The 23238-nt window shown below is 41.0% G+C and overlaps 1 pseudogene; it reads right to left on the bottom strand.

Annotated features, from left to right (window-relative positions):
• The window catches only part of LOC124796380, a 41274-nt pseudogene that overhangs the window by 3470 nt on the left and 14566 nt on the right, over positions 1 to 23238 (bottom strand).

Below are 23238 nucleotides of genomic sequence, written 5' to 3'. Positions count from 1 at the left end.
TGATGTCAACTATCAAGTAATTTTATTCAGACTATTGTAGTAGACAGGGTACCTTCTGCCATGCACCATATGGTGGCTAGTGGAGTATGTATGTAGATGTGGAAGCAGTCTTTCCTTCTCATCCCATCTGGAAAGTCTCCCCTGATCTGCAGTTCTGGGTAACTTTCTCAAAATCTACCCTTTTTCCTAGACCTATCCTTCACCCCTCTTCCTTCCACTTCAACCCTTCTGCCTGAAGAATGAGCTACTGGCTCTGAAAGCTCGCCTAATTATAATCTTCTTTTATGTGTGTGTTCTGCCACCACTTAGCGAGTATATTGTTTATCTATCCAATTCAATTATCATGTAATCAAAAGCTGCATTTAACACACCAAGTCTCTTTTACCAATCATTTTTAATATGTCCTACAGAATGTACTGTCTATCCTGTCCTTTTTGAGATTACTGTTTTGTTGTACTTTTCTACAGGCATCATCTTACTTATTAGGAGTCAGTTCCTTCATGTTGTTGTTGTTGTGGTCTTCAGTCCTGAGACTGGTTTGATGCAGCTCTCCATGCTACTCTATCCTGTGCAAGCTTCTTCATCTCCCAGTACCTACTGCAACCTACATCCTTCTGAATCTCCTTAGTGTATTCATCTCTTGGTCTCCCTCTACGATTTTTACCCGCCACGTTGCCCTCCAATGCTAAATTTGTGATCCCTTGATGCCTCAAAACATGTCCTACCAACCGATCTCTTCTTCTAGTCAAGTTGTAGAGCTGCATGTACTCGGGAAAAATTACGGCTGTAGTTTCCCCTTGCTTTCAGCCGTTCGCAGTACCAGCACAGCAAGGCCATTTTGGTTAATGTTACAAGGCCAGATCAGTCAATCATCCAGGCTGTTGCCCCTGCAACTACTGAAAAGGCTGCTGCCCCTCTTCAGGAAAAACATGTTTGTCTGGCCTCTCAACAGATACCCCTCCGTTGTGGTTGCACCTACGGTACGGCCATCTGTATCGCTGAGGCACACAAGCCTCCCCACCAACGGCAAGGTCCATGGTTCATGGGGGGAGTTCCTTCATAGTCAACAGTTAAGGAATGGGTGGCTGAATTCATATGTGGCATATGTCTCTGTAAGATGACTCATGAACAACTTCCTGGAATTACAATCAAATATGAAAATGCTGAGAAAGAACACAGTGTGATATTGCAAGATCAATAATTAAAAACATGTGCAAAACAGTTGATGCTGTGGCCGTACCAGAAAGTGAGTGGCATGTCTGTTGAAGCCTGACTACAACCAAATGTGAAAAACAATTTGGGACAATCTGACACACAACTGATTCTATGCACCAATCTGTTCCCTTGGATGAGAGACGACCGAAATGAAACAGCAGTTGCACAAAAATAGCCAAGGTGACTTCATCGGAGAGAAAGAGTGCTCATTGTTTTCCAGGATGCAAAAGGGATTTGTATTTTAGATTAGCTTGCAAGACTGAAACAATACCTCACAAATACTATGCAAGTATTCTGACTCAACTGGATGAAAAAATATGGAGCCAAGACCCAGGGGGAAAAAAAAAGTTTATCGTCAGTGAAATGCATATGGTCACAAAGGCACTTTCACAATAGGAAAACTGGGAGTTTCAAGTGTGAAGTCTTCAAATATCTATTCCATTCTCCAATTTTTTCACATTCTGACTTTAGCTTCTTCTTCTTTTCTTTTTGTATGAATGATTCACTTAAGACTACATGCGTCACACCTCAAAACCGTTTTGTGAGTCAACAACTGGATATGTTTTCACTGCTCTGTCTCTTGTAACTCTGTTGGACATGGAGGTAGCAAATGAGGATGTAGAATGTCCATGACATACTGCTGTGCTGTCAGAGTGACCTGAAGTCATATCCGATGCTGCCCCACACGCCCTCTCCCTATGTCGTTGTCATACTCACTGACAACTGTCATCGTGGGTCTTGCAGAATGTGACTCACTGCTGATCACATGACAGGTGCAGGTGTGAAAGGGTTACAATGTGCTCGGCGTACATTACAGCAAATCTCCCATGGGCTCGTCAGACACGGTCAACTGGAAGCTTGCTGACAAGCACGCCGCCCTTACGTTCCCAAGCAGTCCAACATGGGGCCACTACCACATCTGAATGTCTGACAAATCTGAATATTGCATAATTCAATCAGCCTGGCAAATGGAGACACACAATTAGGCCCCTTCAAATTTTGTTACGTGCTGATAATGCTGACTCACGGAAGTACAGGGCATCTGTGCCCTTCACAGGGATCACTCAACATCTTACACTCTTCACATCTCTTATAGCTCCTACCATTCATGGTAACAATCCGAGACACAAACAAAGCTAATGCAATCTGGTGGCCTTTGTATCCATTTCAGAGAGTTGCGACTCTCATAATTTACCACTGGTATGCACACTCGTGAAACTATGTTGCTTCAGGGAGCTTCCCTTTTTTTTCTTCAAGCTGTTTAGTTCTTTGAATCCATTTTTCTTGTAGCTCAGAATAATTATTTTATTGTGTAGCAAACTTACAGACTAGCATTCTGGTCTGAGCTGTCGGAGTTGGCGGTCATGTGTGTGTGAGGTGTGCTTGCTTGTGTGAATGAATGGTGTGTATTTCTATTTCTTTTTCTGATGAAGGTTGTGGCCAAAAGCTTATGTGTAAGTGTCTTAACTGTGCCTGTCTGCATTTTAACGTGCCATCTTTATGGTAATTAGCTTCTTCTTCTTTTCCTACACTGCTGATATTCCAACCTGGAGTTTCCATTGTTTGAACTTACGGTCTACTGTATTATGTTGCAGTGCACTTCTACAAGTGTAATACACAAATGTTGCCTTAGGAAAGAGTCACAATAACATCCATGTCTACCGTTTGCTATTTTTTACGAAATAGCATCTCACACTCGAAATTTAACTTAGCCAATGAAATAAGTTTGAAGATTTATTGTGTGTAAAAGACACGAGGGCCCACTGTGTGGGAAATGTGTGAAGTTCTGTGCAGAGACGGAGTTATTCAGAGACGCGGTAAGTTTGGGGAGCTATACGGGTGTTAAAACATTGCCACCTGCTGGGATGAGGGGCCACTTACTCTGTGGTGGCGCTGTGCCAGCAACGAGCTCTACCCATTGATTACCACCACAGATGACAATGAGCAACCAACTGCTTCTCTGTGCAGAGATATAAAATTTATCGATTTTGGACGTCGGGTGACAATCTGTCACATGGAGAACAATGTTTACTCTGGCAATTTTAACACTAATCTAGTGTTCTGCAACATATTAATGTGAAATGTTGTCTATGATGTTGAAGAGTGTAAGTTAAACTGATATCTGAGAATTTGTTGTTTTTGTGGCATTATCTGGAAAATGGCCTCTCTTGCAGCTCCAAGCATAAATGTCAAGTGAAGAAGAATAATTAGCACAGCACACTGGAACCGAGTAGGGATCCGGTTTACTGCTCGGCCACTAAATTAGCATATTGTGTGTACACCAGAAGAGACGCTGTACACACTTGCATATACTACATACACAAGTACAAGCATCGATCAAGCTACTGTGAAACTGCACTCTGTGTGACTCATCACTACATCAGAATACTGTAAATGTGGTGATTCCAATTTCTTAAGGTCTCTTCCTGTTTGTTTTCATCAGTTGGATCTTATTTTTCAAGTATGTGGGAATCCAATGAGCTGCCTGTTTGGATACATTCTTTCTGTACGTCCCACAAGTTGGATTGCTTGGAGACACATTGTAACAAGAGTTTTTAGGAATTTGCCTGGAGATTTCACACTGGGTTCTGTGTATGTATTCCATCTTTTATTCTTGGACCTAAGATTTTTACTACAATTTTACATTCTTCTAATTCAGTTTGCTGTTTTCATGTCTTGTGTTGGACAAAGAGTCTCTCTCATGCATAAAGAAATTCTAATTTGATCACTGTTGTACAATGTTAGATTTTAGAGTTCCAGGAAAAATACTTTTAGTTAACTGAGAGACAGTTTGTATTTTCTGAAGTCTGGATTCTATGGCCTTCTTTTCATTATGATGTTCAGTGGTCTTTTTCACCTAACTATTTAAACTCTTTAACACCGAATACTATGTCATTGCCTACATAAGTTCACTCAGTGCCATTTTGGTATCAGCCAAGAATTTTTTCTCCATGTGAAATTAGTAGTCTAATTTTCCTAGCTTGCTCCCTTAATATTTCAAATTGCTTTAGCACATCAGTGATGTTTTTGTCAATTAGTATTATGTCATCGGTATAGGTTACACAATATAATTCTATCTTTAAGTTTACGCTCTAGTCAGTGTAATAGTGCACCTGCTCTTCTCCATTATCTTACAATTTTCTTAGGGGCATAGTTGAATAGCAATGTGATATGCCATTCCATTTTCATATTCTTATGTCTGTCTTAAATTACACTGCTTGAAAAAAAGTGAGACACTCAGAAGGTGGGTTTTAATGGCAGCCTATGCGCAGGACGGCAATTCCATAGTCTGGCTGCTCCTAGCTGTATGACACAGCATGTTGCAAGGAGTCTATTACAGTGAACTCCTGTTTATCCAAAATGATCGGGATGGTGGCCGGTTCCAATAACGAAAATTTCAGATAAATCAAAGTCCCCCTTTTTTCACATGTGAACACTCCAAATTGCATCAATATTGCGAAATACAATCGTAAAACGTGCGTAGGGTATGTAAAACGTTACTGATACGGTTGCAAATAACCCTGCACTTTTTTACTGAAAAAATTGTGTTGACATGTTAAAAAGGCACCAAACTATGATTGAAAACTCAAAGTTTTTAAATGCTGTATAACAAAGCTCATTTATTTTGCATTCTTACAGAAAAAATCTCCCTTATTTGGCAGTAGGAAAAACAGGAGTTTTAATTTTATTATCTACTCTTTTGAATAAAAAATAAACTACTGAACAAAATTATGAAACAAATCTAGAGATTACTCAAAGGAACGAAAAGTCTGTCTAGAGGAACTTTCAAGAAAAGTAAAAAAAAAAAATCTTTTTAAGTTATGGACATAGAAGTTCTAGGATGCTTCATTAGAGTTTATTTTTTGGTAACGAAGTCACAAATGTCTTTTTTTTTTGTTTTTTTGCTTGAGAAACTATTTCTGCAACAATACATCTCCAACGTTGAAATCAAACTATTTCAGGATAAATTGTCTCCTCCTATTGGCTGATGTACTCCAGGGCAGTTTGGATCACTTCGTAACAGAATGTGTGAGGAATATTTTTCTCTGATTCATCATCAGAAACATAGTCTTCTGACACTTTATGATCGGTCACAATTTGGACGATTTCATCCTCAGTCACATGAAAAAATGCCATTTTCCATCCACTCTTCAATGTCTTCGAAGTGTGTGTCTTTACAACCAGCTTCTCCAGTAAATTCACCAAAATTATGTCAGCTTGAGTTTCGGTGTTGCCTCCTCCTTCCCACCACTTAGGTTGCCTTACGATCTAAGAGTTTTTTCCAAGACCTAACAAGAGGAAGTGGAGGAATTAAGACTCCAAGCTTCAGCAATCAATGAATGGCACTTAAAACATCGATTTTTTAAGAACTTCCACAAAATCATCTGCAGCATCAATCACACCTACTAAGTATTCCAGCATCTTGCATCTGTAATGTTTTTCCATCGCCTCAAGAATACCTTGGTCCATCGGTTGACATAGAGATGTGACATTTTGTGGGAGAAATACAACTTTGATATCCCCATCTTGCAGATCACCTGGGTGATAAGGAGCATTGTCCACAAGAAGTAGCGCTTTTCAAGGAAGTCCATTTCCTGCCATGTAATTTACTACAGCTGGAACAAACTCTGCCTGGAACCACTCTTTGATGATGGCACTGTTCATACGTGCCTTAAGACTGATTTGTGTACCTCAGTGGCAAAGCTGGTTGGTTGGTGTCTAAATGCTCTTGGTGTTTTGGATTTGCCAATTAAAGTAAGACACAGTTTATGATTGCCAGTGGCATTACTGCAAGCGAGGACAGTAAATCTTTCTTTGATATTTTTGTATCCAGAAGCCATTTCTTCTTCTTTAGAGGCAAGGGTTTTCGTTGGCAGCATTTTGTAATTCAACCCAGTTTCATCACATTTGTAAAGTTGATTGCCAGTATAACATCCTTTGTCAATGATTGCGTGCAGTTTCTTCTTAACATCAGCATAGCAGCTTCATCCCCAGATAATCATTTGGCACTGATGGCAATTTCATGAATGCCATGCCGCTTCTTGAAACGATCCTGCCGGCCATTATTTCTGAGGAATTCTTGCTTCTTTCCTTCAATCAGCTCATCAGCTCATTTTGACAAAGTAGAGGACCTGAAACTGACACACCTTTGGCTCTTATTTATTCGTGCCACAAAAATAATGCCTCTTCTAACTGAGGATGTGCACCTTTTCTCACTGTTTTTCAAGATTTCACTGCACTGCCCAATGCTTGGATGGAACAAAGATTTTCAATTCCTGATCGATTTGTCTCCCGATCAGTAATTGTACTCCTACTCTGCAGCAACTTTTGTGGGTGGCTCACCAGCATCAATTCTCTGCAAAGTGTGAAGCTCTTTTTCCAACAAGATCACATTCGTTTTATGTTTCGTGCCCGTAGTCACGTTCAGTGTTCTTTTTACAGACACTCGACTGAGTCCTTTATGGTTTTTGGCCCCTTTTATCTCTGGACACTTTAAGGCACATAGTGGGAGCACAAAACCTCAAATCAGAAACACACAGATGCACAACTTGACAACACTCGAGATGCACTAGACAAACTTTTGACTTTTGAAACCAGGCTGTGGCAGCCATCAAATGAAGGCATTGGATACATCTATGCCATTTCCTCTGTTCTACCCAAGCCCACGTGGCAACACAACAGGGTGTTGTACGTTCACTGTTAAACACTCAGCTTTGATGTACCGACAACAAGTGGAAAGTGTTAGGCGGCGCGCTCTAATTGTCAGTTTCGACAGGGCTATGTTGCGCTGCATAGAACAATACTGTATGTACTGTACTTACAAGGACTTCCAATAGATGGCAGTGGCATGAAACCACGCAATACGAATAAGAAACACAATAGAGCTTCAACCAACACACGCACGAATTGACAATACTTGGACTTTTGACACGCACCAGTGCACTGATTAGCACTAGATTGCCAAAAAACACCAGCAAAGGCTTGGCTCCAGGTGCACGCAAATTGAAACTTGTCAAGTGTCAATCTAGCTAGCCAAAAGTGTAGCTGCACGAGAGTTTACTGTACTTGTTCTCAGATGGCAGTCACAGACGTGAACAGGTTACAATGTACTCAGTACACTACACAGTGATGCTCCCTTGTAGTGGTCTGATGTAGTCAACTGGAACATTGATGATGAGTATGCCCTTACTTTCCAACATCAGGCCACTGTCATATCCAAATACTCAAAAAATACAAATGTTGCAAGGTTTAACCAGGCGACCAAATGGACATCCACAATGAGGTTTCTTTCAAACTCTCATCAGAAAATGCTGTCTACACCAATATGCAGCACCTTCATATCCTCCAGAGTGATGATTCAACATCTGACGCTATTCGCATCCCTTATATACCACACAATGCTTGCTAAACAGCAATAAAAACAAAGAACACCAATGAATAATGAAGGAAAAGACAGACTGTTACTTACCATAAAGAAGATACCTTAGGCTGCAGATGGGCAGAATTAAAAGACACTTACATAAAGCTTTCAGCCACAGCCTTCATCAGTAAGTAGTAATCTGTCTTTTCCAACATTGTTTATATTCCTACTGGAGTTTCCATTGTTTCAAGTACACTGATGCTTTTCTGTGAGTGTTTCCTTTATGATGTTTTCTGCATTTTAGCTTTTTTTTAAAAAAGAAAAAAAAAGAAAGAAAGAAAGAAAGAAAAAAAGATTTGTTGCTGGAAAACTTCTGAAGTCCAATAAAGGAGTTACAACAGCCATATATGGTTATCTGGTGGACCTTGCAGAACCAAATTCTAGGGCTGAAATGTACTGTTGACCAATGGGCATTAATCAGAATGAATACTAAATAAAAAATTAAATCCAATTTTACACAAAAAACACAGGTTCTATCACTGTTGTTTTTCGTTCTATTTTGCTCTTATGTTTGCTATGACTTGTTAAGCAGAAATTTTCTTTCTATCTATAGAGTTACATTTGCTGTAATGTATCTTACCTGCATGCTGTTTCTTCTTTCTACTCACTCCTGCCCCAATCATGGCAAGCAAGTCATCCTCACTGCATTTGCTTCGTATTGCATCTCTGAAACAACAGTTAAAACACCCGTTAAACAGTACCAGGCAATTACCACACAGTGAAATGTTGGTACACTAAAAAGGAAGAAAAACTTTGCAGAAATCTTCAACAGTAATCCTGTAGTTTGCAGTAGGCAACAGCAGGATAACAAACCCACTGGACAAGAATGGGAAAGTCATGATAGAAGTTACTTTTATTTTTATAAATAAACAGGTATCTTACACAAATGCTCAAGAGTATACATAGGATCTCGGGCTGAAGAGGTGGAGCAGAAACTGACATTAGTTTTGTTGAAGAGGGAGTAGTGGAACATAGCACAATTTCTTGCAAAATGACGCCAAATTTATTGATAAACTGTTAATTAATTGCCAAGCTCACTAATGTGACCATTTTACAACAGGTACTTACTGCTTGGAGTATATGTGAATTTTCAGGCTTGCCTGATAGATCTGTTGCAAAAACACTTTGGGTTCCCCACCAGATAACATTATGCAAGTCCCTCCCTCAATATTTCAGTGACACAACGTTTTGACATCTTCAGGTGGTGGTGATTTCCACTATCACTGCTGCAAGATGCAACTGGCAATTTCCACGTGACAGCTTTGAAATTTATCATGTGGATGACTATGACCATCATATTTAGAATTCAGAGGATTTCATAGAATACCTGAAGATGCTTAAACTAGAACTTTCAGATCTTTTAGTTAGCTCAAATGTTATATCATTACTTACAAAAGTGCCCCTGCAGCCCTCATTAGAGGTTATTAGCAGCAAGTTTGAGAAAGAAATTGTGGTGCTGTTTAAACATGTGCATACCTCATCCTATTTCTTATGTAACACCAACTACTTTGATCAAGTGGACAGTGCTCCCATGGGAGATCCTCTATTTCCCTTAGTAAATATCCAACATTCCTCCTTCTGGCAGAATGCTGAAGAGACATTTGTGGTGTGGCCCACATAATACAGACACAACCTATGTTCCTGCAGCATTTGCACTCGCTCCATCTGAATATTCAGTTCACTGTGTAAGTACAATAAGATAGCAGCTTACCATTCCTGGATGTCACGGTTAGAAGAAAAGCTGACAGAACACTGGGGTATAGTCTCTACTGCAAACTGATACATGCAGAGTTATATTTGCGGTCCAAAAGTTGCCATCACCCTGCACAATGTGGTAGTGTCTTACACTCCCTGGCACATAGAGCACACGTGATCTCAGATACCGACAGTCCGCCTGGTGAACTGTAACACCTAAGAACAGTGTTCCAGCAGAATGTTATTCTTGTAAACAGATTTGCAATGTGTTCTGAGCAAAGCAAGTTCAGTGTAGGGATGTAAATGAAGATACTTAGACAAGCACTGCAAATGGCTTTCTTGCCATATTTCAGTGGCATGTTTTCAAAAATAGAAAGAATCGCTAAGAGAAACAGAATCAAGTGTGTTTTTCGACTACCAGCAAAACTAAGGAATTGTTTGTGTTCAGTTAAAGACAATCTTGACCTTAGAAAACACAGATCATATATAAGATCTGATGCCATTATGGCAAATCTTATATAGGGCAGACACCTCACATTGTGCAAGAACACTGTGTTCAACAGCGCTGACAAAAATGCCACCCAGTAAATTAGTGGTAGCAGAGCACTGCCAGAATACAGGGCACCACACGTTTCCCAAGAGGACTGAAATTTTATCCTCAGCATCATCACTCTAGGATTGTGTTTTTAAGAATGAGGCATGTATCCATACGGTGGGCAATCTTGCCAACAGGAATATGGAATTTTGACTAAGCACTGCCCAGAATCCAGCACTGACTGCCATGAAATTAACACAGTAGAAACCAGATCCTCCGATGTATGACCTGATGCAGCACCTTGCAGAGAGTTAATTCAGCTTTTAACCACACGAGTGTCCAGAAGTGCAGTCATTGCCCACAACACATAAGCAGAAGGCTACTATGAATGGCATTTCCATCCAACTGGGAGTGCCTGTCCACACATTCGTACTCCTGCTTCTAGCCTGACAAATTTCAATTCTGCTGTGCGAATATCACCAGTCACATCTTGCAGCAGTGATGACAGGACCCACCACTACCTGAAGATGACGAACAGTTGTGTTGGTGAAATATTGTGAGGCTTGCACAAAGTTATTCAGTGGCAAATCTGAGAAGATTTGTATACATTATTTTTCTGTGATGCAGGTAATGTGCAGCAAAATGTGATAACTTTCTGCATTTGCCTTTTTGTACATTTCAAAATACCCCAAAAATTGGTGAGAAACACTGAACATATGACGTAACCAGATGACATACCCCACAGCATGTGCAGCAGTTGGGGCTGAGTGTAAAGGAATGATTGAGCAGTGCAATACTTTCATTTGAGCAAACAGAGCAAATTTCGAAAACATTTTGTAAATATGATCTGTTGTAAATGTAGATGTTACAAAATTATTGTCCCTGCTGTAATCAAGCAAAAGCAGTTCTGATTTTGTGTTTTTTGCTTCTGTCCCTTCTCTTTTTGTTTACAGACATTAGTTAGTAAAGAAAACATAGGTCATTTTATGGCAATGATGCTATTCTGAAGTTTATACTCATCTACTTGTTATGCAATATGGTAGGTTTTCATTGTACTGTACTTTGCAAGAAATCAAGGAAACTGCAAGGCCGGTAAATAAAATAATAAACTTCAATATAAATACATAATTGTTTAACACAATGAAAGAATACTGCCTGCCAGATGCAAGACTCAAATCCCGAATGCCATCACTAAAGTCGCACATGTGTGTCCGTAGCCACAATGATATGAATACTTGACTTGGGTTGGGATGATCAAGTGTGACAGGCCGAGAGGCTCAACCACTGCAAGCATGGCAAGGTACATCATCTGGTGACATTTGTCATTCGCTTTTGACACATTTCCCAACATTTGTATCGTATCCAACATTTGTGATTCCATGTGTCTTGTATTAAATTACTTGTCTCAGGGTCATATACAGTGCTTTGGAGGTTTTTAAATGATAATACGCATCACCCTGTCTGTGTGTGTGTGTGTGTGTGTGTGTGTGTGTGTGTGTGTGTGTTTATGTATATGAAACAAATGCTAACAAAGAGATAGAGGGCCTGGCCAGCTCAGTACAGCCGATAGATACACAAAACAGAACAGAAAATTGACGTATCCTAGCTTTCGGAACTTCGTTCCTTCATCAGGGAGGAGAGAGGGGAAAAAAGGGGAAGAAGGGAAAGTGGATTCAGTTATTCACAATCCAGGTTATGAAGCAACAGGTGAAAGGTAAACAGGGAGGGTAGCAAAGATGGAGGCATGGATGTCAGAGGGAAGCCAAAGATATTCTACTGTAATTACTGTGCCAGCTTCAAACCAAGGAGGATGAATACAGAAGTAAAGAGGTACATAGTATAAAGATAAACGCAACTATGTTGGATGAAAAGATGCATGAATGGCTAAAGAGGAAAGGGAAAGAGGAGAAGACTAAATAGTAAATGGGAGTGAGGTTGGTTAACATAGGTTCAGTCTAGGGGGATGGCGGGATGAAAGGATGTGTTGGAGTGCAAGTTCCCATCTCCGCAGTTCCGAGGTACTGGTGTTGGGTGGGAGAAGCCAAATGGCACATATGGTGTAGCAGGTTCCTAGGTCCCTAGAATTATGCTGGAGGATATGCTCCGCTACTGGGTATTGGACATCTCCTTGGCGGACAGTTCGTCTGTGCCCATTCATGCGCTCAGCCAGTTTAGTTGTCGTCATACCAATGTAAAAGGCTGTGCAGTGCAGGCATGTCAGCTGATAAATGACGTGTTGTCTCACATGTGGCCCTGCCTTGAGTTGTGTATGTTTTACCAGTAGCGGGGCTGGAGTAGTTGGTTGTGGGGGGATGCATGGGGCAGGTTTTGCATCGGGGTCGGTTACAGGGGTAGGAACCGCTGGGTAGAGAAGGTGGTCTGGGAATATTGTAGGGTTTGACAAGGATGTTACGGAGGTTAGGGGGTCGGCAAAAGGCAACTCTGGGTGGTGTGGGGAGAATATTGTCAAGGGATGATCTCATTTCAGGGCTTGACTTCAGAAATTCATATCCGTGGCGGAGTAATTAGTTGATGTATTTGGGCCAGGATAATATTGGGTGACAAGGGGAATGCTTCTGTGTGGTCTGGGGGTAGTAACATTGTTGTTGGGTGGGGAGGAATGTATTGCTTGGGAGATCTGTTTGTGGACAAGGTCTGCAGGATAGTTGTGGGAGAGGAAAGCACTGATATATAATATAATACAGGGAAACATTCCAAATGGGAAAAACATATCTAAAAACAAAGATGATGTAACATACCAAACGAAAGCATTGGTATGTTGATAGACACACAAACAAACACACACACAAAATTCAAGCTTTCGCAACCCACAGTTGCTTCATCAGGAAAGAGGGAAGGAGAGGGAAAGATGAAAGGATGTGGGTTTTAAGAGAGAGGTTAAGGAGTCATTCCAATCCTGGGGGTGGAAAGACTTACCTTAGAGGGGGGGGTGGGGGGGGGGGGGTGGGAAAGACAGGTATACACTCGCGCACACACACACACACACACACACACACACACACACACACACACACACACACACATATATCCATCCGCACATATACAGACACAAGCAGGGTATATGTGCGGATGGATATGTGTGTATGTGTGTGTGTGTGTGTGTGTGTGTGTCTGTGTGTGTGTGTGTGTGTGTGTGTGTGTGTGGCATACTGATCTGAACTATGCAGCCTTCAAATGGAAGTTTTTTGATCACTCCTTATTTTGCACCCTGCCACCTTGGCAATATGTACCGCAAATCATCAGACAGACGACCTTCCTGCATGCTTCGAGCATCCCCTGGTGCTGTTCTGAACCAATGCTAATCTTTGTAACTGCGATGAGCAGTGTGCAGATTGCATCTTTGTATCCCACAAAGAGGTGACAGTTCCCAGTGGCATGAATGGTTACTGTTTATTGACTGTCACTGAGTTGGTGAGTCATTTGCTACATTGTGGCCCACCTGTTCACTGCTAAGGCCATGCTAGTCAGTGGTAACCCCTGTCAATGATATCCTGTTGCCCATAGCAGTTCACTCTGCTGATTGTGGTAGTATTTTCCTTGAATAAATCTGCTCACATTACACCTTTGACACTGTGGTACAAGAAAGCCCAATGACTACACACCCTTATAGAATAAGTGTCTCGAGCCATGGGTACCCACGATATGGCAGTGATAAAATCACCCTGTGATCAACTGTGACACTGCAGCTGTAAGCTGCACCTCCTTTTTCTGAATACTCAGGTTTATTAACTTGAAGTAAATCAGATCTTTTGAAGGAAGATTTAACAAAAAGGGCACACCCAGGAAAGGATGAAACCATGTCTAATTAACTGGCACACAAAATTAATAATTAGTGGTGACAAAGATCCTCTGCAATAAAAAATAATGTCCACTGACTTCATGTATTAGTCTTCAAGTGACAGAATATATGTAACTGTGTCCTTCTTATTTACACTGATTAAACAATGGAAATTCCAGGTAGGAATATCAACAGTGCAGGGAAAGATAGATCAGTATTTACCGTAAAGAAAACAAAGTTGCACACAGGCACAACACACAAGCAAGCACACCGCGTGTGCACGCACGCACGCACGCACACACACACAGAGAAAAAAAAAACTGCCAAGTCCTGCAGCTAGAGGCAAGCTGCTGGAGTTGGCAGTCATATGTGTGTGACATGTGCTTGCCTGTGTGTATGAATGTGTGTGTTTCTCTGTATCTCTTTTGCTGATAAAGGCTGTGGCCGAAACCTTTGTGTAAGTGCCTTTTTAATTGTGCCTGTCTACAATGTAACATGTCTCCTCTACAGTAAGCAGCACTCTACCTTTTAATATATTTTTCATTTACACAGATGTAATTAACAAATCAGAGTCTATTTATTCCAGAGAAGTGACAGTTTGTTCATGACAGTTCAGCACAAATCTGATTTTTTATATACAGCAAGGCTACCTATAAATTATTCTGTGTGCCAGTGTTCATGCTGACTATAGGGATTCACACTGATCATGTGTAATTTGACATCTGGTCCTGTAAACTTACTTCTGCTCAACGTGAAAAATTCTCCACTCCACATTTTGTAATTAACCTTAACATATCAAATAATGCATCCTTCGATATAACTGCCTATTGTCCACTTCCCATCACTCTATTCCCAATGTCAACCCAGCTGACCTCTACTTCTAATCCAAAAACCATGGTTGACTCAATGTTTGCTATTGCAAGCTATTGCAACACAAAAGTGCCAGAGGCACCAGTAATGATATATAATTAAAAATACTAGAAAGTAAGGCTCACCGGTTAGTTCATGCTAAGACAAACAGTACAAGTGTCTAAGACACTGCGCTCTCACACAAGTACGAGGTCTGAATACATTCCAGTTACGATACACTAAACTATTTCATTCACGGTGGCAATATACATACTCTCTCCCCAATAAACAGAATAGTTATAACTCAATTGTTCACAAGTGTATACTATGACTCTTGCCACAGCTATGCAGTCAGTATGCCACAGGCGTGCCATAGAAAGGGATCAGGTTCAATTCCTTGTAGAGCCGGGAAATTCTGCTCGGTGGACAGACTGGAATAGGGTACACTCTGCTTGTAGTTCCAGCTGAGGAGCTACTCAAGTGAGAAGTAGTGTCTTCAACTTCTGGAAGTTGATAACAGCCTGGAGAGTTGTATACTGACCCCCTAACTCTCCATAGATATATAGTAGAGGACATCTCTCAAAGAGCATTGCGTGGTCTTCTGGCCCCAATGCAGAGTTCCTTTATCAATGTATATTGTATATCACCACTTGTACACACTCATCAGCACAGTACCATGTTGTGTCTTCACGTGGCAAATTTTTATTCCCTTGTTTCCAGATCAACATTTTTCCTCTTCTCATTACTTGCACCACACATATTCCACACAGTTTATGCTCACTCCTTCAATGATACTGCCCATCCTTCTCTAGTGTGCGAGTTGTCCCTGCTTTCCTGCGTGTTTGTTGGTTTAAACACCCTTGTTTCAAAAGAGAGTGACAGCTTAGATACAGTCTTGTCAACATTTTGTATTTTTATTTAGCAATTATTGTTTGAGCCTTATAGGCGAATGTCACAAGATATTGTCAACCACTGCATTCACTAGATTGGAATGGGGTTCATGGTAACTTATCAATTCATTTTTTAAGTTGCTGTTACCTTTTTCATCCTATCTTGGACTAGCTTTTCCATACTCCCACTCTATTTTACGTAGTCAAACAGTTATCTGCCCTTGCAAACTTGCTCCTTTACTACCAAGTTAACTAATACTGGGCAGCCTAACAGAAGTTCCAATATCCAGTCTTTCACCACAATTCACCTACACACACTTTTCACTCACTGATTTTCTTTTTTCAATGTCATAAATATTTTGCTTTCACAGACTGCTGTGCTTTGAACATAAAATTGTAGGAACATCTGCCTCACATGTCAGTTTTTTTTTTTTTTATTTATTAAAGAATATGTTCCTTGCTTATTCCTATCTGCTTCTGATACATTTCCATTCTCACTTTTATTTTGTTTTGATCCATTTCTTTTTTCTTTGATAGACAAGTCAAACAACAATGGCAATATGTTGCAGCCCCCTGTGTTTCACCCTACTTACTACGAACTTACTTTTCTTAGCTTTCAATTTTATTAGTCATTTGGTTTTTAAGATACTTAATTGTTTGACCCTGTATTTCTATATCTTATTTTACCATGGGTTGATAAAGGATTTCTGATATGCTCACAAAGAGAGAGCTGATTCTTCTCACCCCTCACCCCTCGTACCTTGTCCTGAAACAAACTTATCGCCAAGTATCTTGCAGTTTTTTTCCTATTATTAATCTCTTAGTCTAGTCATCAATTTAAAAGTGTCAGTTGTTGGTCCCATTGTCTAATAATTTGTACATTTATACACATGAAGTTCCAATTTTTATTTGGAACATATAGACTCTGATAATCATGAATCACAGTTCAAATGGCTCTGGGCACTATGGGACTTAACATCTGAGCCAAGGCAGGATTCAAACCTGCGACCGTAGCAGTTGCGCGGTTCTGGACTGAGGCGCCTAGAACCGCTTGGCAACGGTGGCTGGCGAATCATAGTTACCATCACATGGACAGAAATACTGTGTTAACTTTATTACAACCTAGGGACATAGCTAAAAATGTCTTTACATAATTTCCAGTCCTGATTACTTTCCTTTAATTTCATCTCACAAATAGGTTAGTGTAACCTGATGTTGACAGAGGCAAATTATATATACTCACAAATTATTTAGCTAGAGGTATCTGGTTTGTATGTCTGGGAGGGAGGAGGGTGCAAGCTGAAAACTTCAAGAAAAGATTACTCATTTCATACCTGCTGGATTTAACTGCAGTTTATCTCTTCCATATACCAACCACATACCTAATGTGCATGGCAAACAGTTTAAAAGTATTATTCTATACTCAGCATTTGGAACTATCAGTTCCTTCATGAGAGAGGAAAGAGGGATAAGTTTCTGAAGGTCTGAAAGGTCACTCGGACTCCACGACTAATGTGAGGACAAGAGGAACGAATGTGTCTATAAGACGTTTTGGAATTTCACCTCCTGAAGGTAAAATACTGATCAGTCTGTCAGTCTTCTAGTAATTTTATGGTTTCCTCGCATGAATTTTCACTTGGACACGATTATTGTATGTTTCATCACTCACCTGAGAGATATCTCTGAATTCCCAAAGAGACACACCTCCAAATTGCCATCAGCTGTTATCCGTAAATGGTTGCACGTGCCACAGAAGTGTTCACTCATTGAGGTAATAAATCCCACACATCCCTTGAAGCCCGGGACATGGTATGCCTGCAAAAAGAAATTGTAAGAAAATAGCTACTGCTGTTGTGAAAATACTATAAATGTGTCGCTCACCAAGTGGAGGAAGGAGAAAACGTGCATTAAGGGGAGTTTGAACGCCCTATCCTGACAATGTTAAATTTAGTGACTTAACTTCCCCGTATTTCAGGAACAACTGTAGCCATTGACAAGAAACTTTTACAGCACATTAAACTATATGTTCTGAGTCTTACAATAATTGCATTTCAGCCACTGCTTTTGGAAATACAATTTTTTAATTACACAGTTAAAATTTTGTGTACTTTTTTGTATGTTATTCTAAATAATTTTATTTATACATAACATTATGTTTTTCTTTTAGTTAAGAAGACTCAGGATACGTATGTTATTACTCCCTGAAAATTTGAATTCGCTACTCGAAGTAGTTTCTGAGATTTAGGGAATAATGCAAGAGAAAATGTAAATGTTCAGGAAGAGTTTTTAAAGTTTTAATAGACTGTAACTCAATATATGCTTAACATTTTATTTTTAGTCACTCAGAAGCACCCTGCACCATACTGTATATCATCCTCTTGATCTTTTTTAAGTTTTTTCTTGTTTTCTTCTTTCTGGACTCCGTAGTGGCCAACTGTGCTGCATACTTTGCTTTACCAATGCAAACCTTGTCCATTCATTCAAATTCTCTGATGCAGTTTGCTCCAGAATTAATTCCCATATGTTGTAGCACTTTCACGCTACCAATTTTGCCATCATTAAAAGCAATAACAGCATAGCTGACCCCCACTTTAGTGTCTTCATTACGAGAAAAACATTTTTTGGTCTACATCTACATCTACATCCATACTCCTCAAGCCACCTGACGGTGTAGGGTACCTTGAGTACCTCTATTGGTTCTCCCTTCTATTCCAGTCTCGTATTGTTCGTGGAAAGAAGGATTGTCGGTATGCCTCTGTGCGGGCTCTAATCTCTCTCATTTTATCCTCATGGTCTCTTCGCGAGATATACGTAGGAGGGAGCAATATACTGCTTGACTCCTCGGTGAAGGTATGTTTTCGAAAATTCAACAAAAACCCGTACCGAGCTACTGAGCGTCTCTCCTGCAGAGTCTTCCACTGGAGTTTACCTAACATCTCCGTAACGCTTTCACGATTACTAAATGATCCTATAACGAAGCATGCTGCTCTCTGTTGGATCTTCTCTATCTCTTCTATCAACCCTATCTGGTATGGATCCCACACTGCTGAGCAGTATTCAAACAGTGGGCGAACAAGTGTACTGTAACCTAATTCCTTTGTTTTCGGATTGCATTTCCTTAGGATTCTTCCACAGAATCTCAGTCTGGCATCTGATTTACTGACGATCAACTTTATATGATCATTCAATTTTAAATCACTCCTAATGCATACTCCCCGATAATTTATGGAATTAACTGCTTCCAATTGCTGATCTGCTATATTGTAGCTAAACGATATGGGATCTTTCTTTCTATGTATTCGCAGCACATTACACTTGTCTACATTGAGATTCAATTGCCATTCCCTGCACCATTCATCAATTCGCTGCAGATCATCCTGCATTTCAGTACAATTTTTCACTGTTGCAACATCTCAATATACCACAGCATCATCCGCAAAAAGCCTCAGTGAACTTCCGATGTCATTCACAAGGTCATTTATGTATATTGTGAATAGCAACGGTCCTACGACAATCCCCCCCAGCACACCTGAAATCACTCTTACTTCGGAAGACTTCTCTCCATTGAGAATGACATGCTGCGTTCTGTTATCTAGCAACTCTTCAATCCAATCACATAATTGGTCTGATAGTCCATATGCTCTTACTTTGTTCATTAAACGATTGCGGGGAACTGTATCGAACGCCTTGCGGAAGTCAAGAAACACAGCATCTACCTGGGAACCCGTGTCTATGGCCCTCTGAGTCCCGTGGACGAATAGCACGAGCTGGGTTTCACCCGATCGTCTTTTTCGAAACCCATGCTGATTCATACAGAGTAGATTTCTAGTTTACAGAAAAGTCATAATACTCGAACATAATACATGTTCTAAAATTCTACAACTCATCGACGTTATAGATATAGGTCTATAGTTCTGCACATCTGTTCGACGTCTCTTCTTGAAAACGGGGATGACCTGTGCCCTTTTCCAATTCTTTGGAACGCTACACTCTTGTAGAGACCTACGGTACAGCTGCAAGAAGGGGGGCAAGTTCCTTCGCATACTCTGTGTAAAATTGAACTGGTATCCCATCAGGTCCAGCGGCCTTTCCTCTTTTGAGTGATTTTCATTGTTTCTCTATCCCTCTGTCATCTATTTCAATATCTACCATTTTGTCATCTGTACGACAATCTAGAGAAGGAATTACAGTGCAGTCTTCCTCTGTGAAACAGCTTTGGAAAAAGACATTTAGTATTTCGGCCTTTAGTCCATCATCCTCTGTTTCAGTACCTTTTTGGTCACAGAGTGTCTGGACATTTTGTTTTGATCCACCTACCGCTTTGACATAAGAGCAAAATTTCTTAGGATTTTCTGCCAAGTCAGTACATAGAACTTTACTTTCGAATTCATTTAACACCTCTCGCATGGCCCTCCTCACATTACATTTCGCTTCGCGTAATTTTTGTTTGTCTGCAAGGTGTTGGTTATGTTTATGTTTGCTGTGAAGTTCCCTTTGCTTCCGCAGCAGTTTTCTAACTCGGTTGTTGTACCACGCTGGCTCTTTTCCATCTCTTACGATCTTGCTTGGCACATACTCATCTAACGCATATTGTACGATGATTTTGAACTTTGTCCACTGATCCTCAACACCATCTGTATTTAAAACAAAACTTTTGTGTTGAGCCATCAGGTACTCTGAAATCTGATTTTTGTCACTTTTGCTAACAAGAAAAATCTTCGTACCTTTTTTAATATTTCTATTTACGGCTGAAATCATCGATGCAGTAACTGCTTTATGATCGCTGATTCCCTGTTCTGCATTAACTGTTTCAAATAGTTCAGGTCTGTTTGTCACTAGAAGGTCTAATATGTTATTGCCATGAGTCGGTTCTCTGTTTAACTGCTCAAGGTAGTTTTCAGATAAAGCTCTTAAAAAATTTCACTGGATTCTTTGCCCCTGCCACCCGTTATGAAAGTTTGAGTCTCCCAGTCTATATCCGGCAAATTAAAATCTCCACCCAGAACTATAACATGGTGGGCAAATCTACTCGAAATATTTTCCAAATTATCCTTCAGGTGCTCAGCCACATCAGCTGCTGAGCCAGGGGGCCTATAGAGACATCCAATTACCATGTCTGAGCCTGCTTTAACCATGACCTTCACCCAAATTATTTCACATTTCGGATCTCCGTCACTTTCCTTCGATACTATTGCACTTCTTATCGCTTTAAACATGCCTCCCCCTTCACTGTCCAGCCTGTCTCTGCGGTATACATTCCAATCTGAGTTTAGAATTTCATTACTGTTTACATTTGGTTTCAGCCAACTTTCTGTCCCTAGTACTATGTGGGCATTGTGACCGTTTATTAATCAGAGCAGTTCTGGGACCTTTCTATAGACGCTCCTGCAGTTTACTATTAGCACATTAATATTGTTATTCCCTGTTGCATTTTGTCTACTCCTACCCTGCCGCATCTCAGGAGGTGTCTTGTCGGGCCTAGGGAGGGAATTCTCTAACCTAAAAAACCCACATGTGCACTCCACACATACTCCACTACCCTTGTAGCCGCTTCTTGCATGTAGTGCACAAATGACCTATTCAGGGGGACCCTACATTTTTCCACCCGATAGCGGAGGTCGAGAAATTTGCACCCCAGATCTCCGCAGAGTGGTCTGAGCCCTTGGTTTAAGCCTTCCACTCGGCTCCAAACCAGAGGACCACTATCGTTTCTGGGAACGATACTGCAAATAGTTAGCTCAGATTCCACCCTGCGAGGCTTTCCGCCTTCACCAACTCTGCTAACTGCCTGTACGAACTGAGGATGACCTCTGAATCCAGACGGCAGGAGTCATTGGTGCCGACATGAGCAACAATTTGCAGTCGGGTGCACCCAGTGCTCTCTATCACTGCCGGCACGGCCTCCTCCACATCTCGGATGAGACCCCCGGCAAGCAGACAGAGTGAACACCGACCTTCTTCCCCGACCTTTCCGCTATTTCCCTAAGGGGCTCCATCACCCGCCTAACGTTGGAGCTCCCAATAACTAATAAACCCCTCCCCCCCCCATGTGCCTGCTCGGACCTTGCTGAAGGAGTGGCCACATGTCCACTCACAGGCAGAACGGACGATGCCACACGGCCAGCCTCCACACTGACCCTCCACCTCGTGCGCCGCGAATGCCGCTGAACCCGCCACTCCCCTTGGGAAGAGGGTGGCCCAACCGCGCCCGGTACCCGCAAAGATGTGTCGACAGCAGGGTCAGTGGGTGAAGCATGTAACACCTGGGGTGTACCATGCAATGCACCAGACTCCCCACTGCCACTACACTCCGAGGCAGCAGCCAGAAGACGGCTAACCACGGCCATCAACACGTTCAGCTGTTCGCGAACAGTGGCCAGCTCCTCCTGTGTCCGTACACAGCAGTCTCACATCCTATCCATCCTAAGAAATCAATTTACTGTAGAGAGTTAATCAACTTATAACTAGACTGCTAATTCACTAAAGGCGGCTGATAGTTGACTAAATTGTGGTTACTAGATACTTCCTGTAGAAAACAATGAAAATAGCACTACCTGTCTCTGGACTGTATTCAAAACAAACACTAGCACTACTGGCACTATGGCTGACTAAACGGACTCTCTCTGACTGTATTCAAAACAAACACAAAATCTATGGAACACTATTACTAGCACTCGACAATTAAAGCTTCCTAAAAGCAAAAACACACGGAAGAAGAAGTGACAAGTAAGAAAAATAGAGTTAATACTTAAACTAGCGTAGCTCGCTGCACAGCAGACGTGACGCAGACGGCAGTTACGATGACATTGACACTATAAGATTATTGAACGACTCATTGGGATTTTGAGTCTGACAATGCAGACACTTCTTCAATAATTCAGGATTGCCAGGTCTCTGTAAACAGGTTTTATGATATCCACAACTGCTGCTGGGATAGAATGTTTATGGCTGTATGACCTGTTTGAGTACTGGGCATTGCGGTAATTGCACCATGAACCAGATCCAGGAGGGCAAAGATGGTGTACTGGTTTATCATCAGCTGACAGTCTCTGGAAGAAGGTAGCCCATACTGCCTGCTTCATTTTCAACAAATCCTCAGTATTATTTCTAATGGCAATCTCATAATACTGTTGCAGTTAATCAATCATGTTGTCTGTCAGCCTGCTTCTTATGGTCTTACCACCTGAAAATTTCTTGTCTCTCAAACTTTGTTTCAACTTCCTCAGTCTGGTACCCATCCTCTTCTGGACATGACCAACACATTCCATTTCTGTGATAAGCTTCTCACCATAAGGCTGAGTGGCTACTACACTGTTATATGCATTTGAGTCTGCCTAACCTAAGAACTTAGTGTAACACACTCCCCTTTAGTTTACAGATCGATTATAAATTTCAACAGCTGCACAGGCCTCCGTACGACTAGTTGTCCTTCATAATTTCTGTCACAGATATGCCCTTCTTCATTCCCTGATTTATACTTATAACAATATTTGGTTAAAATTTGGAAATCTATTAGCTTTCCAGTATCCACACTGGTCACTGTAGCAACAGAATTCTTAGAACTGCAGCTGCGCTTCTACCAAGTGCCCCAAAAGCTACTGATATGTCAATCATACCATCGTTTATTTCAGCAGCTTCATTTGCAGCACCCTTAATTGAATCACATGCAGCAGATTTCACAGCAGCTCCAATAAATCCTGCATACTTGTCCATTTTACAAAGTGGGCGTGGCATATACATCACGACACACATTGTTTCTGCTGCAGTGTGTCCTTTGCCAATAGCTCTCAATCCATAAAACCACCTAATATTTATTTTAAAATAATCATCTTTA

This window comes from Schistocerca piceifrons, chromosome 4 (genome assembly GCF_021461385.2).
Source record: "Schistocerca piceifrons isolate TAMUIC-IGC-003096 chromosome 4, iqSchPice1.1, whole genome shotgun sequence".
Classification (NCBI taxonomy): Eukaryota; Metazoa; Arthropoda; class Insecta; order Orthoptera; family Acrididae; genus Schistocerca; species Schistocerca piceifrons.
This window is presented reverse-complemented; position numbering and strand designations above follow the sequence as displayed.